At 36.7% G+C, this 23,705-nt stretch overlaps 1 pseudogene; it reads left to right on the forward strand.

The window, feature by feature from the left end:
* Positions 20,537–23,421, forward strand: LOC108636864 (annotated as a pseudogene).

Raw genomic sequence — 23,705 nt, forward strand, 5'->3', positions numbered from 1 at the left:
AGAGTGCTTGCTAACACCCTCAGCACCAGTGCTGTCAACGCATCACCCTCTTTTTGTCCTACAGCAATTTATGGCTCTTCTAAGTGCTACTATTTAGTTTATGTTTCAGCCCTCTAGCCAGAGGAGTTGTGTTTGAAATAATGAGATCTGGGCTATGTAATAATCTCAGGGACACAAACCATGCTCAGACTCATTCTTCCCTCCTGTGTTCAATGTTTGCCATTAAACCTTCAACCAACTTTACCCATCTTGACCTTTTTTCCCCTGGGATGAATTTTTACTTTGCTAGGAGGTTTTTTGATCCTCCATGTAAACAAACCTCTTTCTGCTCTTAACCAGTCTTCCAAGTTATGCCTAAGCACGTGTGAATCTGACAGTAAATACAGCTTAGACTTATGCAGTGACTATTTGCCACTTAGACATCTGTAGTCAATGAGTAGTTGTTGAATAAATAAGAGAACTTATATCTTTTATTTTTATGCTGCTTCCTTCTTTCAAAATACTTCTGATCACGTTCTAACAGGTTTTCTTTATCTCTGAGGTCTAAAGAATCATTATAAAAGGACTAGGAGCATATATATTACAATTGCCATTTCAACTGCATAGAATTCAAAAATATAAATACTGTTAATTCCCCAAATATCTAGGAATATAGACTAATCCATCAGTTGCATTTAATCAGATCATTTATAAATGGTAAATTGAAAGGGAAAAGAAGTAAAAGACAAGATACCCAGTTCTCTCTAGGGCCAGTCTTTTGAACAACCAATGCCTTGCACATTATCTGGCATGTGTTATTTTTGGTCTTCAAGATCTGTCTGTGAAGGGAGCACTATCATCTCGGTGAATCTTGACTTTCACAGAATCCTTTGGACAAGAAAGTCATGCCTCCACCTTTTAAATGATGTTCACTTTATTATTGAAAGGAAAATGTTTATCTCTGTTCACAGACTCAATTCTTCCAGCCCCACAAAGTGTGGCTTTTTTTCTGACACCAGGAATTCACAGTAGACACTGGGTGGACATCCTACAAATCTACTCAACTCTGACACTCTCTACTTGAAGAGAGTTAGTCCTACAGGTTAAAGGCTCAGTCCCACAAGACTACCCCTACTTCAGATACTAATGGCAAGTTGAGGTCTTCTGATCAAAGAACTATAAATTGTAATTACCATAACCCCCTCCTTGAGTTTGACAATTTGCTATAATGACTCACAGGACTGAGAGAAATACTTTACTTATGTTTACTGGCTTATTATAAAAGGATACTAGAAATAGCCAGATGTAAGGAATACATAGGGCAGAGTATGGAGCAGCCATGTGCAGAGCCTCTCTGTGTCCATCAACCTCCCAGCACCTACATGTGTTCATCATCCTGGAAGTTACCAAATCCCTTTTGGTCAGGAATGTTTATACAGCCTAATATCCATCCCCATCTTCCCCTTTTTAGAGGTCAGTGAATGGAGCTGACAGTGCCAACCCTCTAGTCAGTCTTTCCACTGACCAGCCCCACCTTGGGGCTATGTAGGATGCCAACCCAAATCACCTCGTTAGCATAACCTCAGGTGAGATCAAAAAGGACTTCTGATGAATAATAGAAGATACTCTTATCACTCAGGAAATTCCAAGGGTTTTAGGAACTCTGTGCCAGGAACCAGGGATAAAGTCCAAAGATATTTCTACTATACCATAACTATCATGCTTTTTAACGAGTATGCAAAAAGGTAATTTGATGTTACATCAACTTTCATGATATAATATGTGGTTAAAGCCATACGATATGAAAAATAAAGATCTATAAAATGCTAAAACCAGGTAAAATCGAATTAAAGTGAGAAAATACAGTCATTTGGGTCAAAAATGCTATAGACATTTAAAACAGTCCTCTCAAGGAAAACAAATATCATATAATAGCATTTATATTTGGAATCTAGAAAAATGGTACAGATGAACTTATCTGTAAAGCAGAAATAGAATCACAGATGTAGAAAACAAGCTTATGGTTACCAAGAGTGGCAGGGTGGGGGGCAGTGATGAGTTGAAAGATTGGGATATGGGCTTCCCTGGTGACTCAGTGGTAAAGAATCTGCCTGCAATGCAACAGACCTGGGTTCAGTGCCTAGGTTGGGAAGATCCTCTGGAGAAGGGAATGGCAACCCATACTCCATTATTCTTGCCTGGAGAACCCCATGGACAAAGGAACTTGGTGATCTATAGTCAATAGGGTCACAAAGAGTTGGCCGTGACTAAGTGACTAACACACCACATAAAATAGATAACTATGAGAATATCTACTGTATAACCCAGTAGATAGCATTGAGCTCTACTCAATGCTCTGTTGTTGAAACATTAAGAAAGAAATAGAAAAAAGAGTGGATAAAGGTATATGTATGACTGATTCACTTTGCTGTATGTCAAGAAACTAACAAACATTGTAAAGCAACTATATACTCCAGTAAAAATTAATAAACAAAAAACCAGTTCTCTCATTCCCTTTTCTTCTGCTCAACATCACTCATTATTAGAGAAATGCAAATCAAAACCACAATGAGGTACCACTTCACACCAGTCAGAATGTCTGCGATCCAGAAATCTGCAAGCAATAAATGCTGGAGAGGGTGTGGAGAAAAGGGAACCCTCCTACACTGTTGGTGGGAATGCAGACTAGTACAGCCACTATGGAGAACAGTGTGGAGATTCCTTAAAAAATTGCAAATAGAACTACCTTATGACCCAGGAATCCCACTGCTGGGCATACACACTGAGGACACCAGAATTGAAAGAGACACATGTACCCCAATGTTCATCTCAGCACTGTTTATAATAGCCAGGACATGGAGACAACCTAGATGTCCATCAGCAGATGAATGGATAAGAAAGCTGTGGTACATATACACAATGGAATATTACTCAGCTGTTAAAAAGAATACATTTGAATCAGTTCTGATGAGATGGATGAAACTGGAGCCGATCCTACAGAGTGAAGTAAGCCAGAAAGAAAAACACCAATACAGTATACTAACACATATATCTGGAATTTAGAAAGATGGCAATGATGACCCTGTATGCAAGACAGCAAAAAAGACACAGATGTGTATAGCAGACTTTTGGACTCAGAAGGAGAGGGAGAGGGTGGGATGATTTGGGAGAATGGCATCGAAACAAGTATACTATCATGTAAGAATCGAATCACCAGTCTATGTCCGATGCAGGATACAGCATGCTTCTGGCTGGTGCACGGGGATGACCCAGAGGGATGTTATGGGGAGGGAGGTGGGAGGGGGGTTCATGTTTGGGAACGTATGTACACCCATGGTGGATTCATGTTAATGTATGGCAAAACCAATACAGTATTGTAAAGTAAAATAAAGCAAAAATAAAAATTTTTTTAAAAAATAGAGGTAGCCCCAACAATATATCATCCAGATCTCTCAGTGAATCACAGATAAATTCACAGAAAATGAACAGATACAGCACTATTTAATTAATGCTATTTATTTGAGGTAATGTGCCCAGCTATAGCACAATTACCTGGAGTGGTTTTTAAACATGCAGGTTCCCAGCGGGCACTGGGCCCCAGGAATCTTGATTTCACCAGTATCCCCAATGATGTGATGCACACAGAGTTTAAAAGCTACTGATTGAGGGAATTGGAAATAACAACATGGATTGTATTCTGGATAAACTGATACAGATCTAATTAAATTATACTAGAAAGAATATTTTGTAGTTAAATATCATTGAATAAAATAACAAAATGTAAGTGAGAGTCAAGAAAATGTTTGCTTGGTGATATTTTTGCCTCAGTTTCTGTTTGTGTCCAGTGTCATTGTCTATTCCTTTCCCATGAATGAAGATTTTAGTTTATGTATCAGCTAAAATTTAATGACATTTTAGAAATATTAGTCAAAATGTCTAAATCAGCTTGGTTAAAACTTCATGAGACAATCCAGATAAGACAAACAGGTATCTATACTTAAATGCTTAATAGACACAAGTTAGTGAAAACAAGTGTTTTGTCAATAACTACCACTTTTTCTTTTAAGAAAAATTTTTTTTATATTTCTTTAATTTTCATTTTTACTTTATTTTACTTTACAATACTGTATTGGTTTTGCCATACATTGACATGAATCCAATGTTTTCATTTTTTATGAAAGAAAACTAAGTATTTCACAGAAACCTTAACTAAACTTCATTTTGTACAGTCTTCTTTCTTTTTATAGAAGCATCTTTGTCCTAGCTTCAGCTTTTATATTTTGAAAGGTTTCAAAAAGGTCTTATTTCTTATTTTGAAAGGGAATAATATGTTGAATCTGTACTGAATACATGGATTACATATCCAGAAGAGGAACAGGTCCAGCTAAGCAACTCTTTTTCTTCTTTGTTGGATATCAGTGTAGGTTCTAATGAGCTCAGTCTCCTGGGGAGCATTTTAATGGGTTTTTTCGGCCTCCCCTGATGACCATGTTTATGCTAAGTTTTGATACAGTAGACAAGACTTGTGTAGTAATTAGCATTCAAATGGACCTCTGATTTCCCTTTCCTGAGTGGGTCTATTTCCAGGTTTAGAAATGGAATCCAATGGGTTAGAGCTTATAATAATCAAGACATATTAACAATTCAAATGTTAAAAATACAAGATACCAGGGTGCAAAAAGGAAGCATCACCCTTGTCACAGATTGGTTATACCACTGAATGGGATCAAAATAATGAAGAGGGAAAACTTTCATAGCTAATGGTCTGTGAGCAAATGTGAGTGTAGCAGCAAGAAAAATAAAATGCTAAGTACAAGGTCTAAGCAATATTGAAAGATGGAATATGCTGGGGTATTTTTTAGGTTTAAAACTTCTCAGTGTCTTTAATTGTCTTCTATGTAGTCATTTGATAAAATTCAAGGAAGAGAAAAATGAGATAAAAATTCAGTGTACCTGCTTAATAGCTATTTTAGGATATTTTAGAGATTCATCTGATGACGTTAATAAGGAGTTGGCAATTACTCCAGACCAACATTGGGGATTACTATTTTACAAGTTCCTTAAAAATTGTCATAGTTTCTGAAAACATTTAACATTTTATATAGTAACATCTGGGGACACAGAAACCCTTCAAAATCTAATGAAATCCTTGTGCCTTAACAGTGCCATCCTTAGAGAAATACACATCTATTCATACAAGCAATAATACTGTTTTTGATCATTAAATTAAAAAGATGTAATAAAGAGTAGAGTGACTTTACACTTCAAGTTTTCAATGAATAATAGTCATTAAATTTATGTGTGTGTGTATATATATATATATATATAATTGGTCTAACTATGATTTTCCTTTTTTTCTAAGTATATGCTTATATTGAATGGTTAAAAATTAATAAAATAAAGAACCTGAATAAAAGCATACATTTGAAAATTTGATTTTACAATATATCGCTCTCTCAAACACTTACAAAGTAATAAAAGGATAACAGTTTGGTGAACTATAATCTATCAGATTTTCAGAATATCAAGATAGTCATTATTATTCACATCTACAAATGAATGGGAAAGCAGAAGAAATTAAACTCACAGTATTTTCTTTAAATAACTAGTTTTGCTACATTTATGCTCTACACAAATAACATGAATATATTTTTAGCACAATTAACCAAATACCCTTGAGCCTAGTTTCCTGTTCATGGCTTTAGGCTGGTTAATGTGAAATTTAATTTGTGCTAATCTTCTCAAAGTTAGCAAAGTGTGAAATACACTGTATGTTGGATGGTACAGTAGCATTGAATTGATGTAAAATTTTAGAAAATAATGTCTTAGAATTTTCTAATCAAAAGAAAAAGAGGTAACATCAATGATCCACTTTTAGAATTGAAACTATGCTACAATTATAAAGGGACACAATGTCAAGGGTAGACCAGTAGTCACTGCATATCACAAAGAGCTCTTAAAGTGAATTTATAAATTATAGGACTCTATTTAAAGACACAGCTACAAATTATTTCTTTTTAAGCTGGAACCCAAGAGTTGTGGAGAAATCACCTGAATGTGGCCTGTAACAACAACAAAAAATTCTGTTCTGGTCCCAGAAACTATCTAATCAAGCAATTGTCCAGGATCAGAGGAGCTAAGGGGGCTTCCTCGGTGGCTCAGACAGTAAACAATCTACCTGAAATGCAGGAGATCTGGATTCAGTCCCTGGGTGGGGAGATCCCCTGGAGAAAGAAGTGGCCACCCACTCCAGTATTCTTGCCTAGATAAGTCCATGACTAGAGGAGTCTGGCCGGCTACAGTCCATGGGGTTCCAAGAGCCCCATGACTGAGTGACTAACACTTTCCAGCTAGTCAGGATAGAAGGAAGAAAATGTAAAAGAAAAACGTAATATATTTTTATCAGGCTAATACAAATTTTACCAATAAAGTTTTTAATAAATTACAACACAGTTAGGACTTCCCAGGTGGCATTATTGGTAAAGAACCAGGCTGCCAATGGGGGATATGTAACAGATGTGGGTTCCATCCCTGGTTCAGGAAGATGCCCTGGAGGAGGGCATGGCAACACACTTTAGTCTTCTGGCCTGAAGGATTCCATAGACAGAGGAGCCTGGTGGGCAACAGTCCATGGGGTCACACACAGTCAGACGCAGGTGCACAGCTAACACTGCTATTACTAGAAGAGTCAAAATTTGGAGTTTCTCTTCTGTATAGGAACTGTCCTGACTCTCTTCAAAGTATAAAATATGGAGGACTCTTTATATTTAGAGAAGTCTGTGAAACTATTTAGGTATCCAACCTAATTACATACCTACTTCCTCTAAAATGTTTTAGTGGCACAGATAAATAACTTATAAATGCACAGTAGGTGGTAAGAAAAATGAGTGTAGTATACAATTTGTATTCTAAATGCACAGGGCTATTACACTGAAAGAAAATTCTACAAAACACTTAATGGATTAAACTTGAAAAGGAGTAATGATGTGAAAAAATATATAGGAAAAGAAGCAAATTGCATGCAATAAGGCAGAAAATAAAATTGAGTGAGATTTAGGTCTGTACAAACAGTTATCTCAAACAAGTCACTCAGTTTGCATTCTCTTTTGGGAACGCATAACAGAGCTTTGGAAAAGCAGTAAGCGTTGAATAACTTGATCATACAAAATTAAAATATACATGTGTGTGCGTGTATGCCTATTTAGGTATATGATATTGAAAGCCATATATCCAGGGATCGAACACAGGTCTCCTACATTGTAGGCAGATGCTTTACCCTCTGAGTCACCAGGGAAGCCCTAGTTTAACAATATACCAGCATTTAAAAGAGATGAAAGGCAAATAAATTAGAAAATCATTGCAAATAACTCATAGTAACCCTACTACCCCATGATGAGCTCAATATGTTCAGTTAAAATACACAAAATTTCTTTGAAATTTAAAATGCCATCAAGTATAAGGTACTATGAGACATAATACATTACATGGCAAAGGAAGAAAAATTTATGAATTGTGAAAACAATTTTATTCTTTTATGTGACTGTGAATACACATTTGTGGAACAAATAAATATGTCTTCTTCCTGTATGAAGACAATGGTATGACACTATTTTTAACACAATGAGCACTTTGATTTATTTCTTATGGAAGATAGTCAACCCAAATATAAAAAGATAGGTGGGGAAAATTACTTGGTTATATTTAGGATGCTTTTATTTATAAGAGAAAGACTTGGAAAAAAGAAAAGAAAAATTCACAATTTAATTAAAAAAAACTTTATTTCCTAATTTAAAAAGAGCTACAATTTTCAAATTTACCTTGTAATAGATGCAAAAATTTCTTCATAATTTGTAACACTGCAGTCTAATTTGTCCAGAAAAGATGTTGAAAATGTAACATTCATATCCTTTAGAATAAAAAACACACTATATAATCTACATCAGAGAACTTTCTAGATAAATTGGCTGGTTGGAATACTTCTCTCTTTTGATCATAATTAGAAAAATAATGTATGATAGCAAAATGGTCAACAGTTAGCTATGGCTGTACTTTTACTGTGTTCGTAATTATTCGTATGTATCATGAAGCTATTGACAAGTTATTTATAAGTAAGTAAGTCAGTCAGTCAGTTCAGTTGCTCAGTCACGTCTGATTCTTTGCGACCCCATGAATTGCAGCACCCCAGGCCTCCCTGTCCATCACCAACTCCCAGAGTTCACTCAGACTCACGTCCATCGCCATCCAGCCATCTCATCCTCTGTCGTCCCCTTCTCCTCCTGCCCCCAATCCCTCCCAGCATCAAAGTCTTTTCCAATGAGTCAGCTCTTACCATGAGGTGGCCAAAGTACTGGAGTTTCAGCTTTAGCATCATTCCTTCCAAAGAACACCCAGGACTGATCTCCTTCAGAAAGGACTGGTTGGATGTCCCTGCAGTCCAAGGGACTCTCAAGAGTCTTCTCCAACACCACAGTTCAAAAGCATCAATTCTTTGGCACTCAGCCTTCTTCACAGTCCAACACTCACATCCATACATGACCACTGGAAACACCATAGCCTCGGCTAGATGGATCTTTGTTGGCAACTAATGTCTCTGCTTTTGAATATGCTATCTAGGTTGGTCATAACTTTTCTTCCAATGAGCAAGCGTCTTTTATTTTTTTATTTTATTTTATTTTATTTTATTTTTTTTGAGCAAGCGTCTTTTAATTTCATGGCTGCAGTCACCATCTGCAGTGATTTTGGAGCTCCCCAAAAATAGTCTGACACTGTTTCCCCATCTATTTTCCATGAAGTGATGGGACCAGATGCCATAATCTTCATTTACTGAATGTTGAGCTTAAAGCCAACTTTTTCACTCTTCTCTTTCACTTTCATCAAAAGACTTTTTAGTTCTTCACTTTCTGGCATAAGGGTGATGTCTTCTACATATCTGAAGTTATTGATATTTCTCCCGGCAATCTTGATTCCAGCTTGTGTTTCTTCCAGCCCTGCATTTCTCATGATGTACTCTGCATAGAAGTTAAATAAGCAGGGTGACAATATACAGCCTTGACGTACTCCTTTTCCTATTTGGAACCAGTCTATTGTTCCATGTCCAGGTCCAACTGTTGCTTCCTGACCTGCATATAGGTTTCTCAAGAGGCAGGTCAGATGGTCCGGTATTCCCATCTCTTTCAGAATTTTCCACAGTTTATTGTGATCCACACAGTCGAAGGCTTTGGTATAGTCAATAAAGCAGAATAGATGTTTTTCTGGAACTCTCTTGCTTTTTCGATGATCCAGCAGATGTTGGCAATTTGATCTCTGGTTCCTCTGCCTTTTCTAAAACCAGCTTGAACATCTGGCCATTCATGGTTCACATATTGCTGAAGCCTGGCTTGGAGAATTTTGAGCATTACTTTACTAGCGTGTGAGATGAGTGCAATTGTGCGGTAGTTTGAGCGTTCTTTGGCATTGCCTTTCTTTGGGATTGGAATGAAAACTGACCTTTTCCAGTCATCTGGCCATTGCTGAGTTTTCCAAATTTGCTGGCATATTGAGTGCAGCACTTTCACAGCATCATCTTTCAGGATTTGAAATAGCTCCAATGGAATTCCATCACCTCCACTAGCTTTGTTCGTAATGATGCTTTCTAAGGCCCACTTGACTTCACATTCCAGGATGTCTGGCTCTAGGTGAGTGATCATACTATTGTGATTATCTTGGTCGTGAAGGTCTTTTTTGTGCAATTCTTCTGTGTAAATTCTTGCCACCTCTTCTTAATATCTTCTGTTTATAAGTAACTGTGTAGTAATCGTGTAATTGTCTAGTTTAACAAGTGATTCAGATTCTCATCACTAAATATGCGAAATTAACTGATCTGTCTATTCAAGACAGAGTAATATATATGCAATGTATGTTCTCAGGCATGGCTTCAAGTTTTTTTTAAAAATTGCAACTTCTCTTTACCCATTAAATTTTATCATCTTTCAAAGACTGTCATTGAGCCACTTTCCATATTTTTTAGCCAACACTGATTACTTTATTTCTGATCATCCAGATTGCCTTTATTTAAAAACTACAGTACTTATAGATTCATCAGAAATATTAGGAGAAAGTCTAGGGTTTAAATTTGCAATCTACTGGTAGAAGAAATCTGCTTAAATAAGATTGGTAAACCAGAAATTTGAAAAGAAAAATATATTTAATGGCATGAAATATGACAAAGGAGATCATAAAGTCAATAGACAAAAATATTTAGAGAAAATTTTTTTCAACACAATGATGTAAGATTAACAACTGTAAAATACAAAGTCTTAGTAGTTTATTGAAGACTAAATCTAAATATCATGGGGCTTATATTACTTTTTTACTTGTTAATTACTTGTGTTTCCCTCTTAGAATATAAGTTCCATGAGAACAGAACTTGTCTTTTGTTCACTATTTTAATATGATACCTAGAATAGTGTGTGAAATGTAGGAGGAACAGAAGAAATATGAACATAAAGATATTACTTTACCCTCCACAACTAGTAAGATATAAAGATAACAATTATATCTGTTGCTAACTAGAATGTGGGTAAATTATATTCTTCACATTGCTAGAAAAATATGAGTTAGTAATTTTCGAAGGGAATTTCATAACAGCTATTAAAATTAGACACTATAATATCACTCTGAGTTTTATCTTAGAAAAATGAAAATATGTAAAATATACATATCAAGACAGTGTTTAATGCAGAACTATTGATATATACAAAGCAGAAAGGGAAAAAAAAGATAAATGTTCATCAATAGAGAAGTGCTGAAACAACTTTCTATACATCCCTATTATGAAACTTTAAGCAGACAAACAAACAAGGGTTGAAGCTATCCTAGTTGAAATGAAAAGATTTCCACTACTACTGGGTCGGGGGGGAAGGCAGAAAAGTCCTCTGTCATCCCCTTCTCCTCCTGCCCTCAAGCTTTCCCAGCGTCAGGGTCTTTTCCAATGAGTCAGTTCTTCGCATCAGGTGGCCAAAGTATTGGAGCTTTACTTCAGTATCAGTCCTTTCAATAAATATTCAGGACTGATTTCCTTTAGGATTGACTGGTTTGATCTCCTTGCTGTCCAAGGGACTCTCAAGAGTCTTCTCCAACACCACAGTTCAAAAGCATCAATTCTTTGGTGTTCAACTTTCTTTATGATCCAACTCTCACATCCATACATGACTTCAGGAAAAACCATAGCTTTGACTAGACGGACCTTTGTTGGCAAAGTAATGCCTCTGCTTTTTAATATGCTGTCTAGATTGATCATAGCTTTTCTTTCAAGGAGCAAGTGTCTAATTTCATGGTGGCAGTCACCATCCATAGTGATTTTGGAGCCCAATAAAAGAAAGTCTGTCACTGTTTCCATTGTTTCCCCATCTAGTTCCTATTTAAGGGATCGGCCCAGATGCCGCGATCTTCGTTTTTTGAATGTTGAGTGTTAAGCCAACATTTTCACTCTCCTCTTGCACTTTCATCAAGAGACTCTTTAGTTCCTCTTCACTTTCTGCCATAAAGATGGTGTCATCTACATATCTGAGGTTATTGATATTTCTCCTGGCAATGTTGATTCCAGCTGTGCATCATCCCATCTGGCATTTCACCTGATGTATTCTGCATATAAGTTAAATAATGGTCTGTTAGCATGGGTTAAATGTGAAGATTAATGACACTGGAAAGAAGGTAGGAGTGAGGAAGGGAGTGATGGGCAAAATACAAAAAGGATTTTATTAAGTTGATATATTCCTATTACATCATATAGGCATACAAAATATCTGAATGAAAAGTAATGCAGAATAATAAAAAGAAATGGAAAGTGAAAGTCACTTAGTCCTGTCCATCTCTTTACAACCCCACAGACTGTAGTCCGTAGAATTCTCCAGGCCAGAATACTGGAGTGGTAGCCATTCCCTTCTCGAGGGGATCTTCCCAACCCAGGGTTTGAACCCAGGTTTCCCGCATCGCAGGCGGATTCTTCACTACCTTAGCCACTCACTAGAGAATCCTGACCAAGGGAGTTATTTAATGAATTTAATGAACTACTTAATGAAGATCAATTTTTTTTTCAATTAAGGCAGAGAGCAGCTATTTATTAATCATGCTAGTAAATGCAAACAATATGGACCAGTGATCTGACTCTTCTCTCTCATAACACACAGTCCTTATAACAAAGTGCTTTATCTCCATATATGATCTGGATTGAGTTAGCCTGAACTCAGCTTCACTGGAATAGGATATTCTTCCTTCTCAACCTCTGACACTTATTAGAGGGACAAAGAGGATTGAAGTTAGTGGAGGTATTAAAAACAGTACAGCTGGAACAGACACCATGCTCCAAAACCAGAATCAGGTTTTGAACAAGTCATAAGTAACAGCTTTCATATGAAAAAAAAAATCATTTTTATGTGTCAAAATTCTACACTAACATATGATAGGGGGGAAAGATGATTCTGAGAACTTGTATATGTGTGACTGTCTTCAACCTTCAACTCAAGTCATCTATTGTACATATAGTTGGTCTTTTCATTTTATGTGGTTCAAATCTCTCCCAAATTCAGTATTATAAGTTGAGATGACATAAATTGATTTGCACCATTTTTTTTATTATTTAAAATGTAGCATTAACCCAGGTGAGCATAGTTGTGTAAATGTATGAACATCATTTATTTTATTTTTAATTGGAGGACAATTACTTTAAAATATTGTGATGGTTTCTGCCATACATCAATGGCAGGAACCATCAGCCATAAGTATACTTATGTCCCCTTCCTCATAAACCTCCCTCCCTATCCCACCCCTCTAGATTGTCACAGAGCATCAGCTTTGGGTCCCTACGTCATATAATAAATTCCCAATGGCTCTTTATGTTACATATGGCATTGTATATGTTTCAATGCTACTGTCTCAAATCATCTCACCTTCTCCCTCTCCAACTATGTCTAAAAATCTGTTCTCTATGGCTGCATCTCCATTGCTGTCCTATATCCATGTATTGCTGTCCTATATCCGTACCATCTTTTGAAGACTATTTTTTGAGAGAAAGGTTCTACTATTTCCATGAAGAAGATGAATGTACTAGGTGCAATTATGAACTTGAGTTAAATCTTCCTTCAATATTCATTCCCAAGAGAATTTGAGATCATCATTCCCTTCCTCCTTGCTTTATATATTCTCTTGAGAAATGGAGTCTGATTAGTTCATTTTGATTTTCAAGATATTTTCTTCTCAAAGCAGTTCAATAACAAGAAATAAGGATATTTCCTTTACTATTTCAACTTCAAGAATTTTGATCATTAAAACTATTTTTAGTTGAAGTTTGGAAGTACTGCACATATAGATTTCCTTTTGAAATATGGCTTTGAAGGAAGTGAGGGTCATGTAACCCATTTATAGCATTACTTTATGCTCTCTGTTCTGTTGCAAGACTTCCAAAGAATTAATTAAAAGTTGATAGGATTGCCCCTAAAAGCAATTATCCCTTCTGTCTGAAGTGCTGAGTATGCATTATTGAGTTTTCAAATAAACTGAAAAAAAACTTCAGTCAGGCAATAGTATTATCTTAATTTATAAACATTAACACAAGAAAATATCTGATTTGTTTTAAATGCTTACTCCACATTGTATTATCAGTATTATCTCTCCTTGCCTGTTTAAAAGCCTACCAGAATACATTCCAATATATAATAACAGTGCACAATCATACATAATTTCTCTGATATTGAACAGAGTGCTCTAGTTGAGATGTTTTTGGAATTTAGAGACAGCATTTCAGCAGATTTATACTGCGCTTCAATTTCTCAGTTGAGGAACCCCTCTAACCTATTTGTCTTTTCAATCTTGCAGTATGGAGGACTGAAGACTTCAGGGACTTTTGACCTTTAACCTTTAAATCCTTTATCTTATCATTCTAACATGACTGTCCCATTTTCCATATAAACATTTAATTTTTCTCCCTCCACATATATGCACACACACACACACAAACACAATAAGAGATTAATGAAAGTTACAGGCAACAATTGAAATTACTTGCATTGCAGAGTTTTCTGTTTCATCATATCTTTTAAAAAAGTGAAGTCTTTGAAAAACAATAGCTATTATATTTTAGTGTCTTTATCATGGCAAGAAACTGTGCTAAATCCCAATTGTAATACTTTCATTTAAGGATGAAGAGTTAAAGCGCAGAGATGTTGAGCTTGTCTGTGGGGGAGAGTAAGTTTTCAGACCAAGATCTGAATCTACAAAGTCTGATTCCAAAATCTCTCATTATGTTGCCACACCTTAGTCACAGCAAACACACTTTATGCCCAAGACAGAGGTGGAGGAAAATGTTTCAAAAGATGACAGGATGCATTACTTTTAAGATCTCCAGATTCCAAGAATAATGGGGGGTCAAAAAAAAAACTTAATTTCTATAATAATTTGAAAATAATACTCAATAGATATTGCCAAATTAGTGAATAACTGTAGGAACAAATGAGATCCATACAGGTGACTCTCATTTTAAGAACAGATTAAATTCTTAATGCTCAGGATTAACTTTGTTATTTGAATTTTAGGTCCATTTCAACAGGGGCTGGAATATAGCTTCAATAATATGGGAAAATTCTTCTTGACTTGTCACTTAAGCATTGGCTTCAGAAACATTGAAAGACAATTCTCCAGTAATATTGATGTACCCATTAATATTAGTATTTATGAATGTCTTAACAATGAAACTTTAGGAAATGCCCCATGTTCACTCTGTGACCTTATATTACAACTCCCTACATAATCTCACATAGTTCTGGTAAGGTGCTCATTGAATTTGAAAAACAAAATGATAGGCAGTAGGCAACAAAAGCAGCAAGGATATAACCTGATGAAAGTTCAACAAAAAACGTCCATTCTCTTTCCAATGTTTATGTTACAATAAGTATCAGCATATGTAATTGCTTGGACATGATTTATTTGGTTAATTCACTTTTTTTTTTAGGGTTTTTGTTTTGAAGTTGAAAAGAAGGATGTTGGAAGAATTTTTGACTTTCATAAATCTTTCCAGTAATTAGTTGAGAAAACAAGAATAAAATTTCCCCAAAATGTCATGAAATGCTCATGGTTCCTTGACTTTATAACATAGTGCCATAATTTCAGTGATTTTTTGAGATTTTAAAAACAGGATCATTGATTTCCACAAATAAATTTTTGTCTCCTCTAGAACAAGGGGAAAGGGCATTGATAAACAGTGCCCTAAATTTTCTAAAAGTTAGGAAACCTAAAATTTGTCTATGTATGTCTATATTTTTAAAGATAGTGGGATCTTCTGAATTATTTAGTTGTTTCTGGTATGTTTAACATTTTCTTCTGTGAGCCACCTGAGAACTGTATCAATGTACTATTTTGTTCACTAATGAAAATGTCAAAGATCAGGCTTAAGCATGTTAAATAAAACTGAGCCAATCAGTCCCCTACTGTTGTTCATTTTCAGGCCAACTTTATTCAAAGACTGCTTTACTCCCTGTTGTTACTTCTTTGCTAAGCCTGTAGTTGTCAGTAAACATTATCAAACAGGTTTGGGATTGTCACTGTGAAATAGATGCTTTTGACTATGATCAAAAGTAACCTTTCAAAAGCAGGATTAAGTCAAATATCATTAATGCAGGCTGTTACCCAGAATAGTGCTGAAAACACCCAAGCCACTCTCTCAAACTTGCTAAAATGTTCTCAAGGACTGATTCTATTCTATATTTCTGTGAAAATTATCAGGAAAATAACAAAAATTTTAAAATAAATTTTTGAATTATGAAGAATATGAAATATTCTTCTAAAAATTTTGCTGATTCAAGTAATCACATCAATAAATGTGATCACATCGTCATTGTTAGCAGACCATTTTTTCTTCAAAATATATTCACAAATTTGATATTGCTACATATATATATAATTATATGTTTATATCTTGTTTTTTCTTTTTTACTTAACATAGATACTGTGAAATTTCTCACATCCTTAAACATATGCTATCTGTAATGTTATAATTCAGGGTGTCCACAAAGCTAGGGAACAGAGAATAAATTTATTCTTAAATAATATGTGAGCTACATATTCAAATAATGCTCAACATGTTTTCAGGTTAAATGCCTCTAAATTTATAGCAATGGGTTCAATTGTTAATCTGAAAACAGTACAATAAATAAAATACAGGTGTCAAAGTGTCTAGAAATACATAGGTTAAAATGGTTTAAATATTGTAATTCTATCAGATTAACAATTACACCCGCTGCTTTAAATTTAGAGATGTTTCATCTGAAAGGTGTCTGTAGGCTAATGATCACTGGAGTATATTATTTAAACATACAGCCAAGATATGATTTAAAAGTAGGTTTATGTTACATTTCCCAGAAGTAGTTTCTTTACTTAAAATTACATATCTGAATTTGGATATCAGTTTTTGATATATTTTTTCTTAGTGGTAAAACATGATCTGCCATTTTATTTTTATAGAGAAAAAAAAGATCAACAAATTTCCACCAAACCAATACTGGCTTTCACCCTTTTCTCTGCAAAATGTGTCTGAAGTTAGAGCTACCAAAATGTAAAGTCACTTTTGGACCACATTCCTGGAACTCTCACAGATCCTATTGTTTTGATAATTTTGTCTCTTTTAAAAAATCATCTGGGTAATATACTTAGCTGTAGAAAAGGCAGGCAGATAGGATTATCAGAAAAAAAAATCTCACCATAAGATTATAAAATATAAACACTGAACCAAGAGTGAGGGCAAAAGAATTGTTTATTTTGGCTTTCACATCCCTCATCAGATCATAACAAGGCATCTATTTTCACTAAAATAATGATAGTCCCATCTTCACTTTCTGGTGAAAGCCCTCTTCTGTTAGTATGGTTACATGTGAACCAAGAGCCCACAATGGGGTTAAACACTTTATTCCAAGATGAGAAATGTTGGAAGAAACCCAACCTTGACAAATTATATTTAAAAAATGATGTCTGCAAAGCGCCAGCCACTCGCTCAATTATGAAGATAAGAAGTTAATTAAAACATAGTCTGTGTCCTCAAACAACACACACTCTGATGTGGAGTTGTAGTTATTGTTCAGTTGCTCAATCATATTTGACACTTTGCAACCTGATGGACTAGAGCACATCAGGCTTCCCTGTCCTTCACCATCTCCCAGAACCTGATCAAACTCATGTTGTTGAGTCAGTGATGTCATCCAACCATCTCTTCCTCTATTGTCCCCTTCTCCTCCTGCCTTCAATCTTTCCCAGCATCAGGGTCTTTTCCAATGGGTCAGCTCTGCATCAGGTGGCCAACATATTGAAGCTTCAGTTTCAGCATCAGTGTTTCTAATGAATATTCAGGACTGATTTCCTTTAGGACTGACTGGTTTGATCTTCTTGCAGTTCAAGGGACTCACAAGAGTCTTTTCCAACACCACAGTTCAAAAGCAGCAATTCTTCAGTGCTCAGCCTTCTTTCTGATCCAAATCTCACATCCATACATAACTACTGGAAAAACAATAGCTTTGACTATACGGACCTTTGTCAGCAAAGTAGTGTCTCTCTTTTTTTAATATGCTGTCTAGGTTGGTAACAGCTTTTCTTTAAAGGGACAAGCATCTTTTAATTTCAAGGCTGCAGTCACCATCTGTGGTGATTTTGGAGCCCAAGAAAATAAAGCTTGTCACTGTTTCCATTGTTTCCCCATCTATTTGCCCTGAAGTGATTGGACTGAATGTCAAGATCTTTGTTTTTTGAATACTGAGTTTTAAGTCAGGTTTTTCACTTTTTCACTTTCATTAAGAAGCTCTTTAGTTCCTCTTTGGTGTCTGCCATAAGAATGGTGTCATCTGCTTGTCTGAGGTTATTGATATTTCTCCCTGCAATCTCTATTACAGCTTCTGCTTCATCCAGCTTGGCATTTCACGTGATGTCCTCGGCATATAAGTTAAATAAGCAGGGTTCAATAAGTGAAATATATAGCCTTGATGTACTTCTTTCCCAGTTTTGAACTAGTCTGTTGTTCCATGTCTGCTTCTAACTTTTGCTTCTTGACCTGCATATAGGTTTCTTGAGAGACAGTTAAGGTAGTCTGATATTCCCATTTCTTGAAGAATTTCCCACAGCTTGTTGTGACTCACACAGTCAAAGGCTTTAGCATAGTCAATGAAACAGAAGTAGATATTTTTCTGGAATTCTCTTGCTTTTTCTATGATCCAATGAATGTTGGCAATTTGATCTCTGGTTCCTTTGCCTTTTTTAACATCTGGAAGTTTTCAGTTCATATATTATTGAAGCCTAGCTTAGAGGATTTTAAGCATGAGCTTCCTAGCATGTGAGATGAGTGTAATTGTGTGGTAGTCTGAACATTCTTTGGTATTGATCTTCTTTGGGATTGGAATGCAAACTGACCTTTTCCCGTCTTATGGCCACTGCTGAGTTTTCCAAACTTGCTGACATACTGAGTGCAGCACTATCACAGCATCATTGTTTAGGATTTGAAATAGCTCAACTGGAATTCCATCACCTACACTAGCTTTGTTCGTAGTGATGCTTCCTAAGGCCCACTTGATTTCACACTAAAGGATGTCTGGCTCTAGGTGAATGACCACACCATCATGGTTATCTGGGTCATTAAGATCTTTCTTTTTTTCTTTTTATAGTTCTTCTGCTAATTATTGCCACTTCTTAAAATCTTTTGTTACTGTTAGGTCCATAACATTTCTGTCCTTTATTGTGTCGACTCATTGGAAAAGACTCTGATGCTGGGAGGGATTGGGGGCAGGAGGAGAAGGGGACAACTGACGATGAGATGGCTGGATGGCATCACTGACTCGATGGATGTGAGTCTGAGTGAACTCCGGGAGATGGTGATGAACAGGGAGGCCCGGTGTGCTGTGGTTCATGGGGTCGCAAAGAGTCGGACACGACTGAGCTACTGAACTGAACTGATTGTGTCTATCTTTGCATGAAATTTTCCCTTCCCTTAGTATCTCTAAGTTTCTTGAAGAGATCACTAGTCTTTCCCATTCTATTGTTTCCCTCCCTTTCTTTGCATTGCTTGTGTAGGAAGCCTTTCTTATCTTTCCTTGCTATTTTTTGGAATTCTGCATTTAGATGGGTATATCTTTCCTTTTCTCTTTTGCCTTTCATTTTTTAAAATCTTTTTCCTCATTTATTTGTAAGGCATCCATTAGACAACCATTTTTCCTTTTTGCATTTCTTTTCCTTGGGGGTGGTTTTGATCACTGCCTCCTGTACCATGTTAGGAACCTCCATCCATAGTCCTTCTGTCCTTAGTTCTTCAGGCACTCTGTCTATCAGATATAATCCCTTGATGTGGAGTAGAGATAAGTAACTCTGATTATAGAGCACCATGATATCAAAGGAGCAAGACAAGAGAGGATATCTGACAAAGGTTAAAGACACAAGAGGATATTTGACAAAGGGTTAGTATCCATTATATATAAAGAACTCATACAGCTCAATACTATACATGCAAAAAAATAAGTAACCAGTAATGGGCAGAGGATAGAAATAGATATTTTTCCAAAGAAGACATACAGATGGCTAATAAGCATGTGAAAAGATGTTCAACTTGACAAATTATCAGGGAAATGCAAATCAAAACCACAGTGAGATATCACCTCACATCTGTCAGAGTGGCTATTATCAAAAGAACAAAATATTAAAATGAAAAAATATTGGTGATTATGTGGAGAAAAGGAACACTTCTACATTATTTGTGAGAATGTAAATTGGTTCAATCCCTATGGAAAACATTAGGTTCCTCAAAAAATTAAAAATACCATATGACCCAGCAATCTCACTTCTGAGTATTTATCCAAAGAAAATGAGACAATAATTCAAAAAATTTATGTACCCTTCTGTTAACTGCTATAGCCAACATATGGAAACAACATAAATATCAATCAATGATGAATGGATAAAGATATGGTATGTGTATACAGTAGAATACTACTCAACCATAAAAAAGAATGAAATCTTGCCTTTTGCAATAGCATGGGCAGACGTTGAAGGTATTATGCTAAGTGAAATAAGTCAAACAGAGATAGACAAATATACAGTATGATTTCACTCATGTGTGGAATTTGGAAAAAACAAAACCAGCAAAACAAAACTCATAGGTAAAGACAACAGATTGGTAGTTGCCAGAAAGAAGGAGTATTGAAGGGTGGGCAAAACAGTCACCCATTTGGATCAAGAGGTACAACTTCTCAGATATAGAATAAATAAGTCATGGGGATGTTCTAAAATGATATGCAGCTGAGTGAGTGCCGGCCCGGTCGGGGAGGGGGAGAAGAGGGAGGGAGGGGGAGGGAGGGGGAGGGAGAGGCGACCCGGGAGTCGTTGTGGACCGGGTCCCGGGAAGGCGGGAGCCAGGGACGGGCCGAGGGGCTTGGCGGGCCGTTGGCGGGCCTCGGCGGCTGTAGGGCCTCCTCCCCTGCCGGACTTGCGCGCCCCGGCGCTCGGAGCCTCCGGCGCTGCGCCCACCCCGCTCCAGCTCATGTCTCCCGACTCCAATTAGAGCAACCGGACGGCCATGGAGGCGGAAGAGACGATGGAATGCCTTCAGGAGTTCCCTGAACATCATAAAATGATCCTGGACCGATTGAATGAACAGCGAGAGCAGGACCGGTTTACTGACATCACCCTGATTGTCGACGGACACCATTTTAAGGCCCACAAGGCTGTTTTGGCTGCTTGCAGCAAGTTCTTCTATAAATTCTTTCAGGAGTTTACTCAGGAACCTTTGGTGGAGATAGAAGGTGTTAGTAAAATGGCCTTTCGTCATTTGATTGAGTTCACATATACAGCAAAGTTAATGATACAAGGAGAAGAAGAAGCCAATGATGTATGGAAAGCAGCAGAATTTCTACAGATGCTAGAAGCTATCAAAGCCCTTGAAGTCAGAAACAAAGAAAACTCAGCTCCACTAGAGGAAAATACCACAGGGAAAAGTGAAGCAAAAAAAAGAAAGATTGCAGAAACTTCAAATGTTATCACTGAGTCGTTGCCATCTGCAGAATCTGAACCTGTTGAAATTGAAGTGGAGATTGCCGAAGGCACAATCGAAGTGGAGGATGAAGGCATCGAAACATTGGAGGAAGTGGCTTCTGCCAAGCAGTCCATAAAGTACATTCAGAGCACAGGTTCCTCTGATGATTCCGCTCTGGCATTGTTGGCAGATATTACCAGCAAGTACCGCCAAGGCGATAGACAAGGACAGATTAAAGATGAAGACGGCTGTGCATCTGACCCCACAAGCAAACAGGTAGAAGGAACACATGAAATCACACTCCACTGAGAGTTTCAAATGTGAAATATGCAATAAAAGGTATCTTCGGGAGAGCGCATGGAAACAGCACCTCAGTTGTTACCACCTTGAAGAAGGTGGAGTCAGTAAGAAGCAGAGAACTGGGGAAAAAATACACATATGTCAGTACTGTGAGAAGCAGTTTGACCACTTTGGACATTTTAAAGAGCATCTTCGAAAACATACAGGTGAAAAACCCTTTGAATGTCCAAATTGTCATGAACGATTTGCTAGAAATAGTACCCTCAAATGTCACTTGACTGCATGCCAGACTGGAGTGGGAGCAAAAAAGGGGAGAAAGAAGCTTTATGAATGTCAGGTCTGTAATAGTGTGTTTAACAGCTGGGACCAGTTCAAAGATCACCTGGTGATACACACTGGAGATAAAGCCAACCATTGTACTCTGTGTGACTTGTGGTTTATGCAAGGAAATGAATTAAGGAGGCATCTCAGTGATACTCATAATATTTCAGAGCGCCTGGTAACTGAAGAAGTTCTTTCAGTAGAAACACGTGTGCAAACTGAACCTGTGACGTCAATGACTATTATAGAACAAGTTGGGAAGGTGCATGTGTTACCACTGCTCCAGGTTCAGGTGGATTCAGCACAGGTAACTGTGGAACAGGTCCATCCAGATCTGCTCCAAGACAGCCAAGTGCATGAGTCACACATGAGTGAGCTTCCAGAGCAGGTCCAGGTAAGTTATCTAGAAGTGGGGCGAATTCAGACTGAAGAAGGTACTGAAGTCCATGTAGAGGAGCTGCATGTTGAACGGGTAAATCAGATGCCAGTGGAAGTACAAACTGAGCTTCTAGAAGCAGACTTGGATCAAGTGACCCCTGAAATCAGGAACCAAGAGGAGAGAGAGCCTACCCAAGCAGATGCTGCCGAGGCTGCTATAGAAGAACACGAAGATGCTGAGGATTTAGAGACCAAATCAACAGTGGATTCCCAAGCTGAAAAGGCAGGAAATGAGGACAGAACACCTGTGCCAGTTTTAGAATGAAATAACAAATGCATATATTTTTAAATTTATGTGTTGGGATTTTGAACTCATGATGGGCAGTGTGACTGTCCTTATGCTAACAGACATGTGGACCAAAGTGAAACTCTTTCCTGTTGTGCTGAACTGTTTCTATGGAAACAGACTGATTTTCCCCCCACTTGCCACAGAGGAGGGATCTTTCCCATAAGTGAATGGGAAGCTTTGAGAAGTATATTTCTGGAAAACTTAAATGGATTATATTCTTATTATATAGTTGGGTACGAATGTATATTTTCATTGTGGTAAGAGTTCTTACTCTCTTTCCCTGGTCATGTCCTTCCTCAAGTTCCCCGCCCCCCCATGTTGTAAAATCAAACGTAAAATCATTAGAATACAAGTTGATGTATTCTGATGCATGTTAGAAAATTTGAATATATAGGAAACAAGACTGCATGAAGAAAAGTGCATTGTTACTGTGCAGTTAAATTTTGGCTTCTGGCTTCCTTTAGTTCGAACAACATTCTTGTCTGCCCTGATTGATGGTCATAGACGTCATCTCTGCAACAGAAACAGTGGTGGTGGCAAATTGCTAGAATGTTTAAAAACACACACACACACCCATGTGCCTTTTCAAAACCAACTAAACTATAAAGCATCTCTAGTTCTTTTAAAATTTGTGTTGTAAGCAGTGTAGGTGATGCTGTAGTACTTTATATATTTTTTCTTATAATGACCGCTACCAATTCTTTTTCACTTAGGTTGAGAAATTTCATTTAATGGCAGCTGAAGGGCCATTTTCAATTGGGAAAATTCATTTATATCTGTGGTAAACTTTATTTTGATGAAAAGTTGCACTAATATTTTACCACTAGATGAAAACAAGATGAGCATCATTTAAAAATTAATGTATTTAAAATAAAGTACAGAGAAAAACATGTATATAATATATCAGGCTTTGTTTTGAATGAATCTTTTCCCCCAGTCCTTAATGTAAAGATCTTGTGCTATAACTTTTAAAGCCATACAAATAAGAGTGCTAAACTGTGGACTTTAAAGTAGGTGTGTAAATATTTTTAATCAGTATTACTTGGTAAATAAAATATAACAAAAACAGAAAATTAAAAAAAATGATATACAAGGGAATGCAATACTTAGGTTAAAAAATCAACAAGATTGCAATAAGAGCGCATTAATTATAATAAATAGATTTAGATCTTGTAAAATAAATTATGGCAGAAGTATCAAGAATATAGAAGACAAGGAAGGCAATTAGGAAAGAATGATGTGCAACTGAAGAATGAATTTCTTTAGACTTAATGGAAAACACCCTGATGGTGGGAAAGGTTGAATGCCAGAGAAGAGCATGACAGAGGATGAGACGGATGGCATCTTTGA

This window comes from Capra hircus, chromosome 1 (assembly GCF_001704415.2).
Source record: "Capra hircus breed San Clemente chromosome 1, ASM170441v1, whole genome shotgun sequence".
NCBI classification, from domain to species: Eukaryota; Metazoa; Chordata; class Mammalia; order Artiodactyla; family Bovidae; genus Capra; species Capra hircus.